Source organism: Triticum aestivum, chromosome 6D (genome assembly GCF_018294505.1).
Source record: "Triticum aestivum cultivar Chinese Spring chromosome 6D, IWGSC CS RefSeq v2.1, whole genome shotgun sequence".
Classification (NCBI taxonomy): domain Eukaryota; kingdom Viridiplantae; phylum Streptophyta; class Magnoliopsida; order Poales; family Poaceae; genus Triticum; species Triticum aestivum.
Window position 1 is genome coordinate 385,395,009 of NC_057811.1, and position 27,544 is coordinate 385,422,552.

Below are 27,544 nucleotides of genomic sequence, written 5' to 3' on the forward strand. Positions count from 1 at the left end.
TCGTGGTGATTTCAGCGCACTTGCATCGCACACGGTTGAGCCAGTACCTCCACCTTAATTTTCTCGCGCTTGCGCAGGCGTGGTGATTCACATCACACTTGTATCACACACGGTTAAGATATTATACCCCGTGTCCGTTGAGGGTCATCAGAGTCTTTGTAGCAAAAAGTAACGTTAGAGAGGGTCAAAAGACAGCCACACCAGCATGTGGCCCAAATATATATGAGTGAAAAGGGCGGTCTGTGATGTTCAAAATTCCAATGCACAACTTTGACGCCGCGGGCCCACGGTTGGGCGCGTCATTGAAGATCGATGAGAGGGGCCAGAAGTCAAGAACCACCTGGAAGTGGCCAAATATATGTATGAATATTGGGGATGTTTAAAAATTTAAATACACAATGCATAACTTTGGTGGCACCTGCCTCGCAAACCCGAAAGCACCCTAACAACCACCTAGCTAGGATATATATATATATAATGACATAATGTCGTACCTACCTAGGACGCTTGGCCCACCACCTCCCACTTCGTGTCAGCGGGGCGGATGCACGCAATTATCGATACATTGGTCATACATGCATGTCGCCATGACCTACCATAAGACGGACCAATGAATCTATCATTTGGTCAAATGGCAGTTGTTGTTGTCGATAAACCGCTTGGGCCAATAGAATGAACCATCATAAAAATCGCATGAGAGGCACCACAAAACCAGCACCTCTTGCATGCGGCCCAAAATGATGTACGTTGGGAAGGGGTGATGTGTGTTTTCAATATAGAATAATGTACAATTTAGATGTGGTGCCTACCTCTCAATACAGACAACAACCATGAAGGCAAGATAGTTAAGGACGAGATACGCAGAGTTTGATGTAGGTCGAACCCAGCAATCCGAGCATCTGGGAGGGAATCCTGACAACGCATGAGCTCGAGCTTTGGTTGACCGACATTTGACGGTGACCGTCCCTAACAGGAACTAGGAGGAATCCATTCATGGCCAACACATACCCCTCATTATCGGTCAAAGGGATGATATATATACACCCGGGGAGCCCACAGATATCCGTGTCATCACAAAAAACCGCACAAGGGAGACGTGGTCGATCAGAAGACCCCGTATACACTGCATGCGGCCCGAAAATATGTATGGGTACGATGGTGTATGATGTGTTTAAATCCCAAATGCACAACTTCGATGGGCCACCAACTACATTACAAACCAAACAGTGTACCCGACTCCAAGCCTGGTTCAATACGTACGATGTCAGTTTCCCAACTTCGAGGCGGTGGCGACCCCCGGGGGGGGGGGGTCGTCCCATGCATGCGCTCAAACTTTATTTTGTCTAGCATGGGACACATCTATATATATCTATACATCTATACACCTATATAGTGTGCGAATAACTTTGAAAGTTGCTCGTTGGATGAAGCCAATCCAACGGTACAGAGATGGCAAATCCGAGCACTACTAGGCCTTGGATATCATCTACATTCCACCAGATTCTGCCACATGTACAATCTAGAAGACTCCATGGTTGACCTTGAGCATAATGCACAAACCTCAAAACACAAGCACTTCTCCTTTGTTCTCTAGAATCTTCCATATCTTAATTGCCCAAACTTTTTTTTTCTAAATGAATTGTTACTTTTTGTTTTTACCTTTACAATGCACAATTCCATGAATCTTAAAATAGATTTTTTTATAAAACTAATTGATTTTGGATGAGATGAACTATAAGAATTAAACAAACATCTACATCATGCATATCTGGGAGAAGAGGCGGGAAACCGATGAGAGGAGTGGCGAGAAACGGTAGCCTATTTTGAATGAAAACCTAGTAGAGAAGGAAGCGTGAGCTACACAACGCATGCGCACAGTGCTTACCCATGTACTGCATGTGCTGTCGAAAGGGCTCAGGGCTGTTGTTCGATCTGGGAGCATCAAATGGTGCACACGTATGATCCGTGGGGTTTGGGTTCTGGCCAGTTAGAACGCATGACTCAGATCGCGCGCGCAGCGGGGGTGGGGGGATATCATACGGAAACCAACATTCGGTGGAAACCGGTGAAAACCATGAGAAAAAGATGTTCTGAAGTTTAAAAAAATTGAAAAAATGCGGGAAGTTAAGAGGATGATGTTTTATTGCCACACAAAATTTCAAGTTGAAACACATTACGAGATGTGAGCTATGAAAAAGACAAAATCAGTGTTGAATAGTGCCGAATAGTAATGTCACTATTCATGGCTGAATTTGTCTTTTTCATAGCTCACATCTAGTAATGTTTTTCAACTTGAAATTTTGTGTCGCAATAAAACATCACCTTCGTAACATCCCACATTTTTTTTCAGATTTTTATGAAACTTTAAAATATGGTTTCCATGAAGTTTTCATTGAATATCGGCTTTCGTGAGTGAACCGTGTGCTATTTGAAAACATTTCGTGAGAAGAATCTCGGTTTTTAAATCCCCGTAAATCCAAAACTAAGCCGAAAATCGTGAAACTTGGCATGGTGTCAAGACATGGCACTTATATGTCGAGGAATTTTTTTCGTCCATTGTGGCGCAAGTTTTATTACAAGACTCTTACAAACCGGAGCTTCTCTCAAAGAAGCCTCGTGGTTCCGATAGGGAAACGTGTCCCCCTTGTGGGCGAAACATAATCACTGCCTCTTTTTGCCTTGTATTTTCTTCTATGGGCAGCTGTAACGATAGATATCCGTGCTGAAATTTAAACTTATTTAGGGTTCGTTTGGCCGTTTTATACAGTAATTGAGTTTCCTAGGCATTTAATGTCCATAATTCAAATCTGAACTACAAATACATGCTATAGTTCACCAAAATGGCTAGAAAAAATATAAATGTGTCCTTGGGTGCATGTTTAGGTCCCATGCCAGGAATGGGAACAAATTACAACTGTACCGGTTCATCCTCAAACATTTCGAATCTTGGTTTTTAAGTCCCCATAAATCCTAAACTCACCAGAAAGTCATCAAAGGTGGCATGGTGTCACGTCATGGCACATATTTGTCATGGTAAAAACATTGTCCAATTTGGGCCAAGCTTTATTACAAACCTCTTACAAAAACTGGAGCTCTCTCAAAGAAGCCTCGTGGTTCCGATAGGGAAACGTGTTCCCCTTGTGGGCAAAACGTAATCACTGCCTCTTTTCGCCTTGTATTTTCTTCCATGGGCAACATGGAACGACATGATATCCGTGCTAAAATTTAAACTTATTCAGGGTTCGTTTGGCCTTTTTATACACTAATTGAGTTACCTAGGCATTTAATGTCCATAATTCAAATCTGAACTACAAATACATGCTCCAGTTCACCAAAATGGCTAGAAAAATTATACATGTGTCCTTAGGTGCATGTTTAGGTATCATGCCAGGAATGGGAACGAATTACAACCGTACCGGTGCCCTGGCTCGTCCTCAAACATTTCGAATCTCGGTTTTTAAGTCCCCATAAATCCTAAACTCACCAGAAAGTCATCAAAGGTGGCATGGTGTCATGTCATGGCACATATATGTCATGGTAAAAACATTGCCAATTTGGGCCAAGCTTTATTACAAACCTCTTACAAACCGGAGTCTGTCGCAAGAACCCTCGTGGTTTCGATAGGGAAATGTGTCCCCTTGTGGGCCAAACGATAATCACTCCCTCTTCTAGCCTCGTATTTTCTTCTACACGCGACACGGAACAACTGGAGATTCGCGGTGAACTTTGAAATTATTCAGGGTTCGTTTGACCTTTTTATTCATTAATTGAGTTTTCTAGGCATTTAATGTCCATAATTCAAATCCGAACTACAAATGCATGCTCCAGTGCACCAAAATGGCTAGAAAAAATGTACATGTTTCCTTGGGGTGCATGTTAAGGTCCCATGTCAGGACCCCGATCCTAAGTCACACCGATCTAGCATGTAACACATCATATCACTTTGGGGCCTCACTCACGGTTTTCCCACGGGTGCCACCTTACCTGGCCCGGGACCGTTTGCGCCTTTTGGCTCGCGTATATGATAGTGTCGCTAGCATCCATATGACAAAGAATCTGGGCCGACATGACTAGTCGTAAACCCAAGGTGGCACTAACTTACAGGGACAGGCATACATGACCCAACAACGAATGTGTTGATCAACAACGTATGAACCCAAGTCGTAGCAAGCTACAAGGACTTAAAGGAACAACGTGTGACATTTCCCTGAAGGGACAGACATAGGAACGAAGAAGGACACATGCCATCCAGCCTAATTGTTCCAGAGCAGTAGCAAGCTACCATGGCTTAGTGGAAGCACTAGGAGACATTTCCCGGTAAGAGAGGCTACCAAGAATAAACAACTAGGTTGTCGGATCCCACACATACTATTGGGGATATTACTACTGGGTATAAACCGGCCGGGAGAGGCCGGGTTATCCCCAAGATAAGTTATTATACTTGAAGCCCATGAATACGAAGTCGGAGGCGCTTTATGAAGGCCTAGGGCCCAAAGGCGGATTACGGCCTGTAAACATAAACCGACATTGATATGCAAACTAGTGTTGTAAGATAGAAAGAGTAGAGACTGGGTCAGACACGTTTATGAGCCGGCCTCGGGATCCTGTAAACCGGCGGGCGTCAACCCATGTATATAAGGGGACGACCCAGCGGCGGTTTAGGGACAAAAACAACAACAACTCGAGAGCCAGGCATAGAGAATTCGCTCCATGGTCATCGAAACCCTAGCAATTCCACAGCAACTGGATTACGCCTTTACCTTCACCGCAAGGGGCCGAACCAGTATAAACTCTCTGCATCCTTTGTCCGCTTTAACCCCTTTAAGCTAACCCGTCACGATGGCTCCATGACTAAGTCCTTTCTCTAGGACATCTGCCGTGACAAAACCACGACAGTCGGCGCCCACCGTGGGGCTATCGCACGATGGTTTCGAGTTCTTAGAGGGCAGCTTCGAAGGACTCAAGGGATACGCTGTGGGCCGGATGACCAAGAGTCGTCGCGGCAAGCTCTACATCGACGACGCAGGCTGGGGCCCCGAGGCCGGCTCAATCGAGTACGGGTACTGGGTCCCCTTCGGCGGCATCCACGTTTTCATTGGCAAGATCGGCGAACCGGGCCCTGAGCCGGACATCTGCACCGACATCATCGAGACGGCTCAGCGTGCGAGATCTGCCCGGGTTAAGCCTTCCATGAAGCGTGCCTTCGTGGGAGTTATCCACGGAGTGGAATCTGAAGATATATCGGAATATGATGGCGAAACCGTCGTTTACTCCGGGGACGAGTCATCTACTGGAGAAACCGAGTCATTGTACCAGCTTCAGGATGGCCGGTTTGGGGGCTGTTCCGATGGCAACAGTATTCTAGACCCCTTTGATCCGCCAAGCCGAGTTGCGATCTTCATGGCCGGCACACAGTCAGCGCCACAATCTTCGACCACCGCGGCGATGGTCTCCGGTTCAACGCCGGTGACGGCAGCTGGGGCAGGAGGCCCCGCACCACCACCGGTTCAGGCTTTGTTCGATTTATTTGACACCTTGGCAGCACTGCTAGCCACTGAGGTCAACCCGGCGGATCAGGAGCGGCACAACGCGGAGGTGGCAAAGGTAAAGGATCAAATAACCCAAGCCAAAGCAGACCTGGCCGCCGAGAACGCCAGGATGACGGCGAAGCAGGCTGAGTTAGATGCACAGGCTTATCGGCTCATGTTGGATCAAAACGCATCGAATGATGTCATGAGGAGGAGGTACCGATATCACCTGCCTCCGGTTTACAAAGCCTGGAATCTCTTCAACACGCCAGGAGCAGGGACCAGCAACCAGCCAGTAGTAAACCGGGCTGAAGCGCGTGGGGCGGGAACGCCGGTTCATCCGCGCGCAATGGATCCCCCTCAGGTCATCCCATCCCAACATGTGCCGACACCTCCGGGTCATTATTCCAACCCCTTGGATAACATAGTCGCTGCCGCTTCACGATTGGCAGCCCTCCCAGTCGATGGTGAGTCCCTGTGGCGGTGGAGACACGTCGGGCTAGGGAGCTTCTTCAGACAGCCTTGACTCAACAGCAGGCCTATTCATATAGCCGCGAAAGGATCCATTCTACTCCCCGCCCAAGCCGGAGTTACAGCAGGCATATGGACGAACCGGCCGTGTCAAGCAGTGTGCGAAACCGTAATCCGCCCCGTGGCCATAACCCGGTGGGTGGCGGTGGTGATGCTCAGGATGTGGTGGATCATGCTAGGGCACGTCGAGAGGCTGAGTTAGCTACGCAGCATGAAGCCCGCCAACTTACTCCGGTTCATCCAACAACTTTGGTGGAACCAGGGGTGACCTCTAGTTCTTTGGGGTGCCGTGTCTCGTCCCGGCGTTACGCAATGTGCGGCTGCCCAAGGATTTCAAGGGCCCGCGTAAAGTGCCAAATTACACTGCCGATTTATCCCCCGAGGCATGGGTTGAGAGTTATGAGATGGCAATGGAGATGCTGGATGTAGATGACGCAGCGTGTGCTAGATACTTCACCATGATGTTGGAAGGAACAGCTCACACTTGGCTGAAGAACTTGCCAGCTAACTCCATCGGTTCATGGGCCGAGTTAAGAGCCCGGTTTATTCAGAATTTCAAAGACACGTGCAAGCAACCCATGTCAATTGTGGACTTAGCTGCCTGTGTCCAGGAGGAAGGAGAATCAACAACCCATTGGGTGCCGGGTTTCGGAAATTTTGCATTCATCAGACCGCGTCAATGCTGATACAACAGTTTTAACGTTGGAAGGAAATTGCCGATTTACACCTCTGAAGTTGAAGCTGGGACGGCTCAAACGTCATTGCAATGACATGTGAACCCTTATGGCTGCTCTGGTGAAGTATGCTGATTCTGATAGTACCAAGGACCCCAAGTCTGACAATGACAAGACAGGGAAGCGAAAGAAGAGCGGCAACACCAAGGGGCAGCAGCATAACCAGGCGGGTCATGGAAACAACGGTAAGCGTAAAGCAGATAACAGTTTAGATTTCGTGGCTAATACCAACGTGCAGGAAAAAGGCCAGCGTCGTAAGGGTAAACCGCCCCCGCGTGGCAGAGTGCCAAGTCCCAATCCGGAGCGCCTGTCTTACTTGTTAAACCAGCCTTGCCCGAAGCACGGGTCACGGGATAAACCGGCCACGCACCTCTAAAAGGATTGTTATATTATGCAGGAGTTCAAAAATTCAGACTTTCGGTATGATCATGGACCGGGCGGCGGTTCAGGCCTCGGATCTCATGGGCCGGGTTACGGTGGAGGCAGTTCCGGTTCTGGTTTTCATGGCAATCAGAGCGGACATGGCAATCAAGGCAATCAGGGCAACCAAGGTGGTTATAATCATCAGGGGAGTCAGCAGCAACAGCAGCAGTCGGGTTACCAGAGCAACCCGAAGCAGTTGAATAGTGGACAATACCATGTCTTCACCACGAGCCTGTGCAAGCGCGATCAGAAGCTGCACAAAAGGGCAGTGAATTCCGTTGAACCGGCGGTGCCCCGTTACTTACGCTGGTCTGAACAGCCTATTATATGGAGTTGAGAGGATCATCCACCTCGGGTTGATAATCCGGGTCATCTGGCATTGGTTGTGGCACCTCAGGTTGGAGGTTATAAGTTCACCAAGGTACTCATGGATGGAGGGAGTAGTATCAATATCCTTTATTATGCAACCTTCCGTCGCATGTGGTTAACAGATAAAAATCTTAAACCGTCCAACACATCTGCCATGGTGTAGTGCTTGGTAAATCGGCATATCCTGTCGGTAAGATAGCTCTGGAGGTGGCTTTTGGAGATGAGCATGATTCAAGGTCAGAGACATTGACTTTTGAAGTGGTGAAAATCAAGAGCCCGTATCATGCCCTGTTTGGACGGCCGGCTTATGCTAAGTTCATGGCAAGGCCCTGTTATGTCTATCTGCAGCTCAAGATGCCGGGTCATGAGGGGACCATCATGGTTCATGGGAGCCGAAAGATCGCTTTGGAATGTGAAGAAGGTGATGCGGCATATGCCGAGTCGGTTTGTGCAACAGAGGAGTTGAAGTTCTACAAGGACAATGTTGATCCGGCGGATATGGCTTCTTTGAAAAAGCCAACTACAGAGCATGATCCGACCTTGAAGTTTAAAACGGCTGATGAGACTAAGCTGGTTGATTTTGTTCTAGGCGATTCATCCAAGCAGTTTAGCATCAGCGCTAACTTGGATCCGAAATAGGAAAGCACGCTCATCGAGTTCATCCGTGAGAATCGGGACATTTTTGCGTGGAAGCCTTCTGACATGCCAGATGTACCGAGAGAACTCGCTGAGCACACTCTCAATGTCGACCCAAGTATAAACCGGTCAAGCAATTTCTTCGCTGGTTCAATGAACAAAGACGCAAGGCTATTGGTGAGGAAGTAGCCATGCTCTTGGCGGTTGGGTTCATTGTTGAAGTATTTTATCCTGAATGGTTGGCCAATCCGGTGCTAGTGCTAAAGAAGAACGACACTTGGTGTATGTGTGTGGACTATACAGATTTGAACAAGGCTTGTCCGGCAGATCCTTTTGCTCTCCCTCGTATTGATCAAATCATTGATGCTACGGTGGGTTGTGAGCGTTTGAGCTTTTATAAAATGATGCTTAATCCGGCCAAGTGTGTTTTCGGTGTACCGGTAGGCAAACTCTTGGGATTTCTGGTGTCTAACAGGGGCATTGAAGCTAATCCGGAGAAAATCAAGGCTATAACTTCATTGACTAAACCGAAGTGTATTAATGATGTTCAACGCCTGGCAGGCCGGATTGCCGCCTTGAGCCGGTTTATCAGTCGCCTTGGTGAGAAGGCCATCCCTTTATATCAGATGCTGGAGAAAACGGATGACTTCGTCTGGAGTGACGCCGCCAATGAAGCATTTGAGGACTTAAAGCGGCAGCTGGCTAATCCGCCGGTTCTTGCTGCTCCTGTTGATAAAGAGCCATTGTTGCTATATGTGGCAGCTAACGCCCGGGCTGTTAGCGTGGCTATTGTGGTGGAGCGCAAGGAGGCCGGAAAGGAGTATCCGGTTCAACGACCGGTTTATTATATCAGTGAGGTACTTATTGAGTCCAAGCAAAGGTACCCGCATCGGCAGAAGCTGGTGTATGGAGTTTTTATCGCAAGCCGGAAGCTTAAGCAATATTTCCAAGGTCATTCCATCACTGTGGTCAGCTCTGCTTTTTTGGGGGATATAATCCAAAACAGGGAAGCAACTGGCCGGATTGCTAAGTGGGCTATTGAGCTTGGGCCTCACGGGTTAAAATATATGCCCCGTACAGCGATCAAATCTCACGCACTTGTGGATTTCATGAATGACTGGACAGAATTACATGCGCCAGAAGAGAAGCCGGATCATACTTATTGGACTATTCATTTTGATGGGTCCAGGCAATTGGAGGGCTCGGGGGCTGGAGTCGTACTAACTTCCCCATGAGGTGATAAGTTTTGTTATGTTCTCCGTTTAATGTTCCCTTGCACTAACAATGCAGCTGAATATGAGGCTTTACTCCATGGTCTTCGTATGGCTAAAGAGATGAATCTAAGCCGAGTTAAGTGCTTCGGTGACTCGGATCTGGTGGCTCAACAAGTGTCTGGTACTTGGGATTCCAAGGACCCACTCGTGGCAGCATATCGTCGAGAGGTGGATATTGTTGCAGGTCACTTCAAAGGTTATCAGGTCGATCATGTGGACCGGCGGAAGAATGAAGCGGCGGACGCTTTAAGCCGCTTGGGTTCCCAACGTAAACCGGTTCCACCCAATGTCTTCCTGGATGTGCTGCATAATCCGTCCGTCAAGCTCCCTGGCGAAGAGGATTTGGCTGTTCCTGATCCGGAGGCTCAGTTGGGGAACGTAGCAATAATTCAAAATTTTCCTACGTGTCACCAAGACCAATCTAGGAGATGCTAGCAACGAGAGAGAGGGAGTGCATCTTCATACCCTTGAAGATCGCTAAGCGGAAGCGTTACAAGAACGCGGTTGATGGAGTCGTACTCGCAGCGATTCAAATCGCGGAAGATCCAATCTAGCGCCGAACGGACGGTGCCTCCGCGTTCAACACACGTACAGCCCGGGGACGTCTCCTCCTTCTTGATCCAGCAAGGGGAGAGGAGAAGTTGAGGGAGAACTCCAGCAGCACGACGACGTGGTGGCAATGGAGCTCGTGGTTCTCCGGCAGAGCTTCGCTAAGCACTACACAGGAGGAGGAGGAGTTGGAGGAGGAGAGGGCTGCGCCAGGAAAGAGGTGCGGCTGCCCTCCCACCCCTCCACTATATATAGGGGCAAGGGGAGAGGGGGAGGCGCCCTAGGGTTTCCCCTAGGGGGCGGCGGCCAAGCAGATTGGATCTCCCTAGGGAAAATCCTAGGGAGACTTGCCCCCCAAGCCAAGCAGGTGGAGGCTTGCCTCCCAAGCCAGGTGGAGGCGCCCCACCTCCCCAAGTAACGTGGGAAAGGGTGTGGGGGGCGCACCACCCCTTAGTGGGCTGGTTTGCCCCTTCCCCTTTGGCCCATGAGGCCCTCCAACACTTGCCGGGGCTCCCGAAACACCTTTCGGTCATGCTGGCCATAGCCTGGTACCCCCGGAACACTTCCGGACTCCAATACCCTTCGTCCAATATATTGATCTTCACCGCCGGACCATTCCGGAACTCCTCGTGATGTCCGGGATCTCATCCGGGACTCCGAACAACCTTCGGTAACCACATACTATTTCCCATAACAACTCTAGCGTCACCGAACCTTAAGTGTGTAGACCCTACGGGTTCGGGAACCATGCAGACATGACCGAGACACCTCTCCGGCCAATAACCAATAGCGGGATCTGGATACCCATATTGGCTCCCACATGTTCCACGATGATCTCATCAGATGAACCACGATGTCGGGGATTCAATCAATCCCGTATTCAATTCCCTTTGTCAATCGGTATGTTACTTGCCCGAGATTCGATCGTCGGTATCCCAATACCTCGTTCAATCTCGTTACCGGCAAGTCACTTTACTCGTTCCGTAACGCATGATCCCGTGGCTAACTCCTTAGTCACATTGAGCTCATTATGATGATGCATTACCGTGTGGGCCCAGAGATACCTCTCCGTCATACGGAGTGACAAATCCCAGTCTTGATTTGTGCCAACCCAACAGACACTTTCGGAGATACCTGTAGTGCACCTTTATAGCCACCCAGTTACGTTGTGACGTTTGGTACACCCAAAGCATTCCTATGGTATCCGGGAGTTGCACAATCTCATGGTCTAAGGAAACGATACTTGACATTAGAAAATCTCTTAGCAAACGAACTACACGATCTTGTGCTATGCTTAGGATTGGGTCTTGTCCATCACATCATTCTCCTAATGATGTGATCCCGTTATCAATGACATCCAATGTCCATGGTCAGGAAACCATAACCATCTATTGATCAACGAGCTAGTCAACTAGAGGTTTACTAGGGACATGTTGTGGTCTATGTATTCACACATGTATTACGGTTTCCAGTTAATACAATTATAGCATGAACAATAGACAATTATCTTGAACAAGGAAATACAATAATAACCATTTTATTATTGCCTCTAGGGCATATTTCCAACAGGCTCTTCATGTTATCCCGGATTGGACGGTTCCATATTTGGCGTATTTGAACCGGGGCGAGTTACCAGAGGATGAAACTTCGGCCAGGCAGATAATCCGGCGGTCCAAGTCCATGACTATTATCAATGGAGAGTTACATCATTGCAGTGTGACAGGGGCGTTTCAACGTTGTGTATCTCTTGAAGAGGGCCGTGAAATTTTGCGTGAGATCCACGAAGGAGATTGTGGTCACCACACCGGTTCAAAGTCCCTGGTAGCAAAAGCTTTTCATCATGGCTTCTATTGGCTGATGGCTCATGCTGATGCGGAAGACTTGGTGAAAAAATGCGACAGTTGTCAGAAATTCTCACGTCGAGCCCATGTTCCGGCCCAGGAATTGAGGATGATTCCAATCACTTGGCCGTTTGCAACTTGGGGGCTGGATATGGTTGGGCCCTTTAAGAGATCCAAGGACAAGAAGACCCACCTTTTGGTGGCGATTGATAAATTTACTAAGTGGGTGGAGGCAGAGCCAGTCAGTAAGTGTGATGCAGCTACGGCGGTTCAATTCATCAAGAAGGTGATTTTCCGGTTTGGTTTTCCATACAACATTATAACTGATAATGGTACCAATCTGTCCAAAGGTGCTATGAAGGAGTTCTGTCAACGTGAGCACATCCGGCTTGACGTATCATCAGTGGCTCACCCCCAGTCTAATGGTCAAGCAGAAAGAGCCAATCAAGAGATCTTGAGAGGCATCAAGCCCCGGCTCATGGTTCCTTTGCAACGGACGTCGGGTTGTTGGGTGGAGGAGTTACCTTCTGTGTTATGGAGCATCAATACCACGCCCAACAGATCCATGGGTTATACACCTTTTTTCATGGTTTATGGAGCGGAGGCGGTCCTCCCTAGTGACATCCATCATGACTCGCCTCGTGTGGCGGCGTATGTTGAAGCTGACAATGAGAAGGCACGACAGGAAGCGCTTGAACTGTTGGACGAGGAGCGTGACATTGCAGCAGCCCGTTCGGCGATTTATCAGCAAGATCTGCGTCGTTATCACAGCCGTCGGGTTAGAACCAGAAATTTTTCAAGAAGGCGATCTGGTGCTCCGACTCATCCAGGATCAGACAGATATGCACAAGTTATCCCCGCCTTGGGAAGGACCCTTTGTGGTCAGCAAGAATTTGCATAACGGGTCATACTACCTTATAGATGTTCGAGAGCACAAAGACTCATGTAAATCGGAGGAGGAGACCCACCGGCCGTGGAATATTGCTCATCTTCGGCCCTACTATACTTGAGCCATAGGCTCTGCTTATGTACATAGTTATGACAATGTATATATTATGATCAATATAATAAACCGGAGCCTCAGTTAAAGCGGGGTATTTGTTTTTTCTTAAATCATGTGTGGTTACATGGGGCTTCTAGTTCATAAAGCGGCGTTTGGTTTACCCCTTGATTCAGCTTATAAAAAGCTTTATATAAAAAATCACTTGGGGGCTTGGTTGTACTGGAACCATAGCTACACCTCTTGATCAGCGCAAGGCCACCAGAAAAATCACTTGGGGACTTGGTCGTATTCGAACCATAGTCACACCTCTTGATCGGCTCAAAGCCAAATTACTTCGGGGCCAAAGAGAGTGTTGCAAAAGAACAACTCAAACATAGGCACCCACTGAGCACAGCTCAAAATATTGCTTGGGGATTCTTTGCTATCGCAATGAACAAAGAATCTACACTTGTAATAGGCTATCAAGCCACGGCTTGGAAGCCTGGTGTATACACCTAAAACCCCAGGTTAGCCTGCCTTTTTAAGTAAGTCACTCCATCCAGGTAAACCTGGTATGACCCGCCGAACTTCGACAAGTCAATCTCATAAGACCCTGAACTTGTCAAAGTTAAAACGACGATTGGTTAAGGATTGAGGACCATCTTAAAAGGCTTTGTGTAATGGTTTAACTCAGTGGCCTGGCAGCCCATGAAAAGCCTCTAATTTGGGGCCTGGCAGCCCGTGAAAAGCCTCGACTACAAGTTTTTCATATGCTTTTGTTTGCCAAGTTTTTCTCTTTTGATGACATTTATAATGTTTTGATAAACCGGCGTTCATTAACCCGGCTTGACTTTCAACTACAATTTTTCAGTACATGATCAATTATAATCCGACGCTTTTTAACCCGGTCTGGTTTCGACTATAAGTCGCCAGAACTGAATATGGATAAACCGGTATTTATCACAACCCAGAACGGTTTTATCATAAACCGGCATAATATGACAGGAGTTACTGTTACTACAGATTAGGGTTATCACCCTCACTACAACAGTTGGTCAGCCAACATTATGACTCAAGGTCATAGGTATCAAGTATTTCCATATTTGATTATCTTTTTACAGCCTTGGTTATAAACCCTGGCTATATATCTGGGCATCATGACCCGTCCGGTGGTAAACCGCCAGGATATTTTCAACTTCTTATATGCAGGCGCAGCTACGGATTATGAATATCATATATCTTAAGCATGGCGAATTACCAAGTATCAGGCAAAATAAATATGCACGAAGGCATAACAGACCAAGTATTTGAAATAGCCTATTACAAGGCATTTCAGTGCCCAAAAGAATAATTGTTTTTCAAACAAGTGTTGCGGTTCGCAGAAGGTTAACCCGGTCTCCGGATCATGATTCGTCACCAGGTTGACTGGACGGCTGCGGATCATCTTGCACCGGTTCATCCTCCTCGTCTCTACCCAGCGGCTGGAAGTCAATAGTTGCCCAGTCGATCCCAATTAAGGCTTGGAACACATCTTCATCGCTTATAAGGGTGGACGGTTCAATGTCAGGGGCATAGGTGTGCTTACGAATTGGCGGGATGAGATTTTGAGCCTCCGGAGTTGGGGCAGCAACCCGTTTGTTGTTGACGTCATAATTCGCCTGGTAATATGAAAGATCAGCTTCTTCAGCTAATTGGCAAGCCAGTGGACGTACTTCCCGGTTTATGGCATGGAGGTCCTCATTGCCAAATTCTGATCCGTCTTCTTTTAAGCTTGGGTAGCCTTTAGCCACATCCACCGGATCAAGATCAGGCACCCATGCTTTTGCCCGGGTTAGTGCGGTCAGAGCACCAGCCCTTGCAGCAGATCTCTTTAGCTCTTCTATCCGGGCAGGCAGCATTGACAGTCTTTCTAAGGTCTCCTTGATTAAAGTTGGGGGTGGTTTGTTGTGAGAAGTGGTGCAGATGATTCGTTGCGCGCCGGTATATAACTACTCTATAAGAGTATAGGCAGCCTTCAGCTTCTTCTGTATGTCAGAGCCCAGATGACTAATGCGAGTCCCTACATAATTACAAACATCAGTAAACTGGCTTCGTATGGAATGCTATGTTGAAAATGTGAGGCAAGGATGTTTACCAAATACAACAGCCGTCATGGCATGTATCTGCCGCTTTACACCAGTCAGTTCATCTACTGCCAGTTTAAGAGCTGCTTCTGCGTCCTTGGCTCTTTTTTGCAAAGCGGATTTTTCTGTCTCCCAATCTGCCCGCTCATTGTTGAAACTCTCCTTCAGTTTTTCCATAGCAGCTAAAGCGCTGGTCAGCTCATCCTTGGCCTTGGAGGTTTCGGCTTGCTGGGACTTGATGTTTTCTTGCAGATCGGCAGTTTGAGTTTCCTTTTTGCTCAGCTCAGCCTATAAGAGACAGACATATCATGAGTTGACGGTACATATTTAAAGTACCAAGTACATAACAAGTTATGCACCTGGTATTTGGGGTCTAATGCATATTTGCTTGTTCTCGAAAATTACTACAAGTCCCAAGCACAATACAAGTATTACTCTTGGCACTTGGGGGCTAATGTATGTTTGCTCAAAGTAATGTTATGGGAATTCTTCTAAAGTCCCGATTCACCTTCATAAGTTAAACCGGCACTTGGGGGTTGCACCAATAAAAGATACAATGTTACAATTCTAAAGTACCGGTTCATCTTAAAGAGATAACCCGATCCCTGGAGGCTAAGCATGCAAAGTTAAGATATTACACAGTCCCGGTTCAGATTAACATCATAAACCGGCCCTTGGGGGCTACTGGAGTTGACATTTGAAATTGGACATAAGAGAAACAGTTGTGTGGTTACCTCATATTGCTCCTTCATTAGATTTACTAAACCGGCTTCATAATCGCGACTGGTGTACAGACGGTTCAAGAAGCCAGAGTGAATGTCTTGGGCGTTGAGATGGGCGTAGTTGGACAAATCGGTGTTCCATTTGCCTTTGCCCGTAGCAGAAAGCTCATCCTTGGCGCTATGTTTGGATAAAGCGACCGGGTTGCCAGGAGCGGTATAACTGACGCCGGTAATCATAATGTCATCTTCTGTAGCATTAGCAGCCTTCATTGGAGTGGACAGTTTATCAGCAGCCTTGGCTGGACTGGCCGGTTTATCATCCGTGCGAGCCGGACTAGTCGGTTGTTCAGTGTGACTGGTGGTATCAACTTCTACTTGCTCAGCAACGAAGTCATAATCTTGTGGTGGCGGATCATCAAGCTGAGCATCTGCATTGGTCTCTACTGGATCTGGGGTTTTCTCCGGTTCAATAACCACATTTTCGTCTGACAGTTTGTTGAACCGAGCCTTCTTGCTGGGTCTTGGCTTGGCACTGAGAAAGAACAAAAATAAAGGTCAATACATTGTGTAAAACATAAGGTATGGAAAATAAATTTAAGGTATGACTCACCCAGGAACTGTCTTGAGGGGTGGAAGCTGTGTGGCCGATGACTCGCCGGAGGATGAGTTGGGTGTGCCCTGATAATTTGAATCAGACGGATTAAGAGGCTGACGGAAACAACCCGCCTTGGGACAAGAAGTGTCAGGAATGTAAGAGACCTATGATTGATGTTTCCGGACTGGAGTATTTGGTAAACCGGCTGAGGTGACTACCTGGCCACTGTGCCGGGTTGTGCGGCGAGCTTCGTGTTGCTGCATCTTCAAAAGAAAGTTTGGGTCCAAGTGAGCGAGGGGGTGAGAAAATTTTACTTTCCGGTTTGCTCGACGGATTTTCGGTGTTGGCAGAGGATCTGAACCGGAGGAAAGGATAATTACCTCTACATCGTCAGCTTGGCTGCCTTCAACATCGTCCTGATAATGGTCATTGTCAATGAGATGTATGAAAAATGAACCAAGAGAGTCAAGTTCTACCTCTGAGTCCGGATTAGCCAAATCGGCATCAGCATTTGGCTCGGAAGACGCAGTGGTCCTCTTCTTGGCAGGTTTTTTGACAACCTTGGTCTTCTGGCGAAGGGGTTTTGCTGGTTTGTCTTGTGGTTCTGCCGGTTTATCCTGTGGTTTTTTCTTCCAGAGCGGATCGTCACCCTATCAAAGATGGACAAAATTTTGAGAGAATATTTGAAATAAGTAAGTTAGATCAAAAAAGTTATGGGATCCTTACAGTTGGCAGTTTGTTGGAAACACAGAAAGGGCTTAATCCGGTCTGGCTGCAGACAGCCTCCGGTTCATTCAGTATCTTCTTCACAACCTCAGTAACTTCAGCATCTGTAAGCTGAATATCAATGTGTCGTTGAGGGTCCTTCAAACTCCCGGTGTATTCACACATTAAACCGGGGCGTCGGCTTAAGGGCAATATGCTCCAAGTTATCCAACAACGAGCAAAATCAACACCTGTTAAACCATTCGCCATAAAAGCTCTAAGCTTTGACAGTTGTGGAGCATAGTTGGACCTTTCCTTTGAAGTTAACCTCTGAGGAAAGGGATGTGTATTGCTAAGATGGTGAGGGCGGTAACCCGGCAAAGGGTTTTCATCAGTTGGAGATGTATCTTTGCAATAAAACCAAGTCTGGTTCCACTCCTTGGGGTGACTGTGAAGCTTGGCGTGAGGGAAGCTGACATCCTTCCTCTTTTGAACCGCCATTCCGCCGAGCTCAGTATTGGGTTCATCTGTGAACTCTGTGCAACGGTTTAAGTAGAAGAAATCCCTAAACAATTCAACTGTGGGTTCCTCTTGAAGATAAGCTTCACAAAAGACTTGGAAATGGCAGATGTTGGACACAGAGTTTGGGCCGATGTCCTGAGGGTGGAGCTGAAAACTGGCAAGCACATCTCGGAAAAACTTTGAACCGGGAGGGCTAAAGCCTCGACCCAGATGGTCAACGAAAACAACTACTTCTCCGTCCTTGGGTTCAGGAGGATTTTCCGGACCGGGGGCCCTACAGTGGATGACCTCTTTCTTGGCTAAAGCGCCAGTTGCGACACATCTGTCTAATTGTTCTTCAGTGACCCGGGAAGGAACCCAGTTGCACTCATAGACTTGTTTGGCCATTTCAATGGAAAGCTGAAACATGGTTATTGCCGGTTTAAGGTTTATATTGGACAAGTATAAAGCGGTGCAAGAGCAGAAGAAGACAGGAGTATAGACATTGTTAAACCGGAATCAGACATGGGAGATGATACAAAGATAAAGCAGCTTGGCGGTTCAACAGGGGACTAATGGTATTTACCGGATCATCATTTTTCTATGAGATTAAACCGCCTACTCTGGTATAGAAGATATAGATCTAAGATGCATAAGTGAAGGAAAAACAAGTTTCACAGCTTGGCATGGTAATTTCAGATCTATAGCGGGTTGATAAATCAAAATATATTCTGATCTAGCTAAAGCGCAAGCACTTGAGGTGTTTAACAGTTCCAGATGAGTTTTTCTACACAAAGCAGATGTTCTAATGAGGGAAACTGAGTTTTGACTACAAAGGCACTGGGAAATATCATATCTAAATCGCCATTTGTACTACTAAAGAGGTATAGGAAGAACAACTCCAAGAATTTTGAAGAACTCCGACGAGTACAAACCCTAATGATAAGATCTAGGGTGGAAGGAGAAAAGACTTACCAATGACGAAAGAACAACGTAGAAGAACCGCGGCTTTCTGGTACGATCAGGTTGATGCAGCGGCCGTTGTTGAGGCAGATGCGAAGATCGATGGCGATGGCAGAGCTCCAAGGTTCGGTCGGCGCGAGGAAGAAGACGATGCGAAAAGGCACGGGGGGAAATGGAAAGGACCCCCTGGTCTTATTTATAAAGGCAAAGGGATAAGTGACAGGCGCGAAAATCGACGGGCCTAAAAATTGGATATGTGGCAAAGCTGTCGCCTCGATTGTCGGAGGCTCATTAATGAAGGTGAGCTATATGCAATTTTAAATAGCAGGTGATGTCATGGCGGTTTATCACGATTCTGGAAGACGACGTCATGGCGGTTTACAAGATTTTTGTGAAGGCGATGAAGTGTTGAAAATTGACATGAACCAGTTCAAATCAATCTGGGGCCTAATGTTGGGGATATTACTACTGGGTATAAACCGGCCGGGAGAGGCTGGGTTATCCCCAAGATAAGTTATTATACTTGAAGCCCATGAAGACGAAGACGGAGGCGCTTTATGAAGGACTAGGGCCCAAAGGCGGATTACGGCTTGTAAACATAAACCGACATTGATATGCAAACTGGTGTTGTAAGATAGAAAGAGTAGAGACCGGTCCGGACACGTTTATGAGCCGGCCTCGGGATCCTGTAAACCGGCGGCCGTCAACCCATGTAAATAAGGGGATGACCCGGCGGCGGTTTAGGGATAAAAAACAACAACTCGAGAGCCGGGCTTAGCGAATTCGCTCCCTGGTCATCGAAACCCTAGCAATTCCACAACAACTGGATTAGGCCTTTACCTTCACCGCAAGGGGCCGAACCAGTATAAACTCTCTGCGTCCTTTGTCCGCTTTAACCCCTTTAAGCTAACCCGTCGCGATGGCTCCATGACTAAGTCCTTTCTCTAGGACATCAGCTGTGACAAAACCACGACACATACCAAGCATTTCAATAACATACACACAATATGCTCGATATGTGCAAATACAACATGGCATCACAACAAAACTCTACGACTCAAAGTATTTATTCATTAGGCTCCGAGGAGCCAGATATTACAAACATGGGTCTGATGACCCAACATTCAAGTCATACAAGCAATAAGCACATGCCGCTTAACTTGTCTGAGTACAGACAACTACAAATGAAAAAGGGCTGAGAAGCCTGATTATCTACAAGATCCTCCCAAGGGTACAAGATCGTAGCTGAGGTAACAAGCTAAACGTCGAAGTCCACGCAGAACTACTAGTGAGACTGAAGTCTCTCTGTAAAAACATAAATTAAGCAAACGTGAGTACAAATGTACCCAGCAAGACTTACATCAGAACTAGCTACATATGCATCAGTATCAACAAAGGGGGTGGTGGAGTTTAACTGCAGCAAGCCAACTTTGACTCAGTGGCTATCCTGAACTACGTCTTCAGGTAACTCTTTTGGGGTGGCGCACACGAGTCCACATATTCACCAATCAATACACCACTATGGATCCGCTCCCGTCTCCCATAGTACTCACGCTTATCTTGCGCATTTTAGAGTATCCACTTTCACTTGTCTATGAACTGTATAGGCAACCCAGAAGTCCTTTACCACGGACGCGGCTATTCGAATAGATCATTTATAAATCTGCAGGGGTGTACTTCTTCACACATGTTTCCACCACTTAGCATCTGCACACGACATGTGCTCGACAGACTTCAAGCGAAAGCCGACGTGGGTGTAGACCACGGCCTGACTAACCACACAAGTCCCTAGTCCAGGTTTATCGCCTATTCAGGTTCCATCCACAGGCAGTCCGGCCGAGGTTTCCACTATGGCCCCGAACGATGTGTGCAGGGTTCCCGAGGCACCAAACGGGCGTCCCGGTACATCGTGCCACGTGCCTACCACATCAAAGCCCACCCCTTGAGTCAGCACTACGCACGGCCTCCAGCATACTACAAACACCAGAAACTACTTGCAACTCCTGTACAGAGGACAAGGGGTTAATAAGTCGAGCGGGGTCATATTTCAGGGCCCAACGTGTGGTAGTAGCTGTTCATGGATAACAAACACAGAACTCAGTTACTGAGGATGGTTTCAATGAGACAACCCACCATGTACTCCTACATGGCCTCTCACCGCTACCTTTACCAAATCGTGTTCACACACTTAGCTCTCAACAGTAAGACATGTTCACCACATTCCAATTCATCCCCGATGAATCAGACCTGACTCAACTCTAAGCAGTAGCAGGCATGACAACAAGCATGAATGAGTAGGCACATCAGGGCTCAAACAACTCCTACTCATGCTAGTGGGTTTCATCTATTTACTGTGGCAATGACAGGTCATGCAGAGGAAAGGGGTTCAACTACCGCAGCATGTAACAGTTGAATCGTTGTTGTCCTAATGCAGTAAAAGAGAGCAGGAGCGAGAGAGTGAGATTGTATCGGAATGAACAAGGGGGTTTTGCTTGCCTGGCACTTCTGAAGATAGTATAGCTCTTCATCAGTGTCAACGATCACAACGTCGGAACAACGTCCACTGAGAGGGAACAACACCGGCAAACAGAGAAGGAACACAATCAATGCAATGCAACAATATGATGCATGAATGTGACATGGCAATATGCTGTGATTTGAGCTAATGCAGGTAGCAATGATTTAAATGGAGTTGGTTTGAACACTAGATTCAAATTCAAACTCCATATAAGGCATTTCAAATGCAACAATTCAAGTTGTCTTAGACAGCAACTTTAAGTTGTTCAAACATGCATGACAATGCCATAAACAGATTCCTCATATTTTTCTGATCATTTTTCATATATAAATTATTTCACTTGGAGTTACGGTTGATTTTATATGATTTTTAGTAGTTTAAACTATTTTCTGGAATTTCCTTGATTAGTTTTAATCCAGAAAATCATTTACTGCATCAGCATGGCATCACTATGATGTTATTGGTCAACACAGCTGTCTGGGGTCAAACCTGAGCCGTGGGTCCCACATGTCAGTGTCACGGTGCTAATTGGGATTAATTATTTCCTAACCAAAACATTAGCGGAATTGGGATCCACTGTCAGTGGCTCAGTGGTGCGGTTAGGGCTAATTAAGCATGCCACGTCAGCACGGTTATGCCGGTGATGACCCGACGCAGCGGCGATCACCGGCCAGCCGTTTCCGGCCACGACTGGTTGCGCGGTTAGGTGCGTTGGAGAGCCTGTGGTGCGGGGCATCCAGCGGTGGTCGTGGGGATGCCGGGGACGGCGTGTAGCGGCAGTGAGCATATGCGGCGGCGTAGCTTCAGCGTCCATGCAGCTACGGCCTAGAAGACGCGGAAAGGCCGGGGAAGAGGGGGATTCGAAGCGGGCACTCATAAGGAGGCGACAGGGTCGCTCAGGGGCTCGGGGATGCTCTAGTTGCTGGGGATCGATGGCGATGGTCGGCGTTGCCGAAGCTTGAAGACGAGGAAGATGCCGGTGATGCAGGGCATCTGGCGATGCTTGGCTTGGTGAGGAGGTCGAGGACGCAGCGGCGGAGCTCGTGGTCAGCTCAAAAGGTCAAGGGGGAGGCAGTGGCTGCGGTGGTGGCGAGCGGCGGCGATGGGCGCGTTCGGGTGGACGTGCGCGAGAGAGATAGAGGAGGGAGGGCGCTCGAGGGAGAGAGAGGGAGAGGTGCAGGGGGTCATGGCGTCCACAGCGGCGTCGGGAAGGGGACATGCAGGCAGGGAGAGAGGAGGTGGCCACGGCGTGTGGCCGCAGGCGCTGGGCACGCGCCTCTCGTCCTCCTGGCGAGAGGAGGGAGATGACTGGCACGGGCCTGGTGGAGTGGGCTGCTACAGTGTGGGCCAGGTAAGAGCCAGGTAGGCTTTCCTTTCTATTTTGTTTCTCTGTAGTTTTGGATTTAGTAAAAATACTAAATCACCCTCTAAAAAGTAAAAATACTAAATCATTTTTGCTGCTCCTGAAAATATTCATGTGGACTTTGAGCAATAAAGCTTGGTTATACCCCTAAAATAACCAAAGCCACTCATAAAGTTTCAGGATTATTGGACATGTATCTCTTTTATAACAGAAATAAATCCAATTCAAATAGTTTATGATTTAAATCAAAGGCCCAAAATAATTATTTTAAATCCTCCAAAAATATTGGTTTGAATTTTATTTTTTCCAATATTTTTCAAGGTTCAACAGGAACATTTTCTTGGGCTTCTTTGATGAGATCTTAATGTTGATTATTTCTGAACTGATTTCTGAGGGTTTCAACTAACCTCAATTCAACTTTCATGAACTTAACATGATTATGACATGATGAGATGCAAAGACAAACCAAGGCTAAAGCTAGGGTTGTGACATCCCATGGAACGAATTCAACCGTCTCGCCGTCCTGGCTTGGCCACAAACATTGCGAATCTCGGTTTTTAAATCTCTGTGAATCCAAAACTCACCAGAAAATCATGAAACTTGGCATGGTGTCACTACATGGTACATATAATTGTCCAATTTGGGCGAAGCTATATTACAAGCCTTTTACAAACCGGAGCTTGTCGCAACCCTCGTGGTTCCGGTAGGGAAACATGCCCTTCTTGTGGGCGAAACGATAATCGCTGCCTCTTCTCGCCTTGAACTTTGTTTTCTACAGGCAACATAGAATAACAGGAGTGTCGGGCTGAAATTTGAAACTGTACAGGGTTCGTTTGGCCATTGTATATATATTACTAATTACTAAGTTTTCTATGTATTTAATGTAGTCCATAATTCAAATTTGAACTACAACCACATGCTCCAGTGAAGCAAAATGGGTGGGAAATCGTACATGTGTCATTGGGTGCATGTTTAGGTCTCGTTTAAGGAATGGGAATGAATTACAAACTTGTCATCGTCCTGAAACATTGAGAATCTCGGTTTTTAAATCCCAGTAAATCAAAAAGTCACACAAAAAACGTGAAACTTGGCATGGTTTCATGACATGGCACATATATGCCGTGGTAAAAAAATCGTCCAGTTTGAGAAGAGGCGCACACATTAGTAGCCAACGAAGTCCTTTTTGAAACAAAAAACTGACACGTTAATATCACAAACGGTTGTATTATATTAACCGTGTCAAAATTTAACCATACTCGATGGCGTGCCCGCAGCTGTTTGATTAGATGGGACGAGCGTGAGAAGTCCGCCGTGCAGGCTCGACGGGACGCGTGCGAGCAGTCCGCCGCGCAGGCTCGACGGGATGCGTGCATCATGTCCACCTTGCAGGCTCAACGGGACACGTGCGAGCAGCAAGGCCGCCCATGCTCACCGGGAAGCGAGCTCTTTGACCTCCATGCACCAGCCGCCGCCCGCCTCACTCACAACTTCTCCATTAATGGGTTAATTAAAGCACCTGGACGGAGGGTGTTTGCTTGTGATCCCATGGCGGCATTTGCTTTGTTCGTGTTTTCAACTCGTATTCCGCCCTAATTTAAATTGCCACATGGGGCGACGGATAATACGACCACAAATAAAATGGCAACGGATAATACGACAACAAATTTACAATGGTGCAGATAACAATTGTCTTACATATTTCGGATAATTAAAAATGCCACATGCGGCAAAGTCCGGAAGACACGGGGGCAAGAGAAGAAGGAAATTGCAGACAACGATCTGGGTCGCTACTGTCTCTACTCGTCGATGGATCGCCGGGCGGCGAAATCCTCCAGCTCCTTCTTCAATTGCTCACGACTTTGCTTGAAAGCAGCCACGGATTCCTCCACCTCCTGCTCGTGCTTGATCTGGAGCTTCCTCAAGCCACCCATCAGTTCCTCGATGACCTCTTTCAGCGTCATCTCCAAGGCACTGCTCTGCTCATGCAGCATCTTCCAGTCGGTGGCCTCCTCCTCCTTCTCGGTGACCAACATGAGGAGCTTCGCATTGTCACCCATGAGTTGCTCGACGAGGCCAGTTGCCTTGTCAACTGAGGCATCGCTGATCTTGAGCAGCTTCATCAAGCCATCGACCAGTTCCTGCTGCGTAGTGACGCCAGCGAGAATGTTGTCGTCTCTGGCGAAGGACTTTAGGAACGCCGGCTTGTCGCGATGGCCGCCGCGACGAATGTGCTTGTGAGAGCCCTCGCGTTCCCGTGAGAGCTCATTCGAGGGCTCCGCGGTGCGCCGGGACATCTCTGCTGCGGCTGCGGCTTCGCGGCGGGACCTCTCTAGTGCTTCCGCGGGCTTGGTCTTTGCTGCCTGGTTATATGTCCACCCTAAACTCCTCCTACCGGTCATGGCGGAACGACTTGACAGAAAAAACCAGTTTTGTGGGTGATGAGGAGAGAAACTGTGAAGTAGTTTTCGAGTGGGTAGTTTTTATAGCCCGGTGCTAAGTGTGAACACATATTAGTTTGATAGGTGTGAACCGATTTGCAATTACTTATTGCATTGTAATCAGCAATGTGACGAGAAACAAGGTCAAAATTTATTGATGGCAGAAGGTTGACCACGTGGTTGCTCGCCGTTGAGGCGGCCGCGGCGCGCTCCGCTCTGGCGTCCCTGCGCGCACTCTGCTCGCCTTTGAGGCAAAGTTACAATGGGAACGGTTAATAATACTTAATATTTTTTTTACATATTCAGGATAATTTAAAATGACAAATGCAGCAAGGCCGAGAACACTCACGACCTACATATGCATACAATTATAATAAAATATAAGATAATAGGCTAAGCTGGCGGTCTTCCGACGATGGTCTTCTCGGACTCCATGATCAACATAGCACCCTTGCGGCCGTTCACTCAGAGTGTCCCGACCTGCCTCCACCTACGGAGCTGCTGGCGCTGGGAGGCTCTTGGGGCTACTGGGCCTTTTCCAGAAGAGCTTGACATCGTGCAATCGCGCGCATGACAACTCCGCGGAACCGCTCCATTTCCATGTCTCTGGCCTGGTAGCAAATTCCGTCGATCACTTGCATCCTCAAGATATCACGTTGGTGATGTTCTACTTCATCAGGGACGTCAACTCCGCCAAGGATGCGCTTGAGCCTGGCCACCACATCATCGGGATCGAGGTTGACATGGCCGTCGCGGGCAATGATGAAGCCGCAGGCTGCCTTTGTCTTGACTGAATCATAGAGGTCCTCTGCCCATTCCTTGCGGGGCATCAGGCTCTCGATGAGCACTGGTGACGGCGATTCTTCGGGTGGGTCGTCGATCATGCCGCCGAGCAGCTCTGGATCTTTTGCACGGTGGATGGCAAACTGCTCATCCCACATCCTCTGCAATATGTCGATTGTGCTCCCAAGGACTGTGACGCCGATATCACTGCCGACGGGCCATGGTGCCTGCACCGGCCGATGAAGCTCTTGCTCCTCGACCTGCTCCGGCTCGTTCTCCTCGCCGAAGATGTAACACAGGTAGGCGTCGACGTCGAAGCTTTGGTCGTTGCCTAGCATGCTTGGAATAACTAATGGTAGATGGGTGAGGACTAGATCTTCGCATTGTGTCGCGGCGGTGCATTGCCGCCTGGGTTATATGCAGCAAGCCGTTAGCTGGTGGCGGGAAACTGGTGAGGGATGCTACCTCTTGAGCACTGCGTTGGTTTTCCCTTGAAGAGGAAAGGGTGATGCAGTAAAGTAGCATATGTATTTCCCTCAGTTTTTTAGAACCAAGGTATCAATCCAGTAGGAGGTTACGCTCAAGTCCCTTGCACCTACACAAACAAATAAGAACCTCGCAACCAACGCAATAAAGGGGTTGTCAATCCCTTCACGGTCACTTACAAGAGTGAGATCTGATAGAGATGATAAGATAATATTTTTGGTATTTTTATGATAAAGAGTAAAAGTAAAGAAAGCAAAGTAAACAGTAATGGAAATAACGGGAGATTAATATGATGGAAAATAGACCCGGGGGCCATAGGTTTCACTAGTGGCTTCTCTCAAGAGCATAAGTATTACGGTGGGTGAACGAATTACTGTCGAGCAATTGATAGAATTGAGCATAGTTATGAGAATATCTAGGTATGATCATGTATATAGGCATCACGTTCGTGACAAGTAGACCGACTCCTGCCTGCATCTACTACTATTACTCCACACATCGACCGCTATCCAACATGCATCTAGAGTATTAAGTTCATAAGAACGGAGTAACGCTTTAAGCAAGATGACATGATGTAGAGGGATAAACTCATGCAATATGATATAAACCCCATCTTTTTATCCTCAATGGCAACAATACAATACGTGTCATTTCCCCTACAGTCACTGGGATCGAGCACCGCAAGATAGAACCCAAAGCTATGTTGGAAATATGCCCTAGAGGCAATAATAAATAGGTTATTATTATATTTCCTTGTTCATGATAATCATTTATTATCCATGCTAGAATTGTAATGATAGGAAACTTAGATACATGTGTGGATACATAGACAACACCATGTCCCTAGTAAGCCTCTAGTTGACTAGCTCGTTGATCAATAGATGGTTACGGTTTCCTGACCATGGACATTGGATGTCGTTGATAACGGGATCACATCATTAGGAGAATGATGTGATGGACAAGACCCAATCCTAAGCCTAGCACAAGATCGTGTAGTTCGTTTGCTAAGAGCTTTTCTAATGTCAAGTATCATTTCCTTAGACCATGAGATTGTGCAACTCCCGGATACCGTAGGAATGCTTTGGGTGTACCAAACGTCACAACGTAACTGGGTGGCTATAAAGGTGCACTACAGGTATCCGAAAGTGTCTGTTGGGTTGGCACGAATCGAGACTGGGATTTGTCACTCCGTGTAAACGGAGAGGTATCTCTGGGCCCACTCGGTAGGACATCATCATAATGTGCACAATGTGACCAAGGAGTTGATCACGGGATGATGTGTTACGGAACGAGTAAAGAGACTTTCCGGTAACGAGATTGAACAAGGTATCGGGATACCGACGATCGAATCTCGGGCAAGTAACATACCGATAGACAAAGGGAATTGTATACGGGATTGATTGAATCCTCGACATCGTGGTTCATCCGATGAGATCATCGAGGAGCATGTGGGAGCCAACATGAGTATCCAGATCCCGCT

General features: G+C 47.4%; 1 pseudogene; it reads right to left on the reverse strand.

The window, feature by feature from the left end:
* Positions 1 to 27,544, reverse strand: part of LOC123142624 (uncharacterized) — a 153,368-nt pseudogene that overhangs the window by 36,221 nt on the left and 89,603 nt on the right.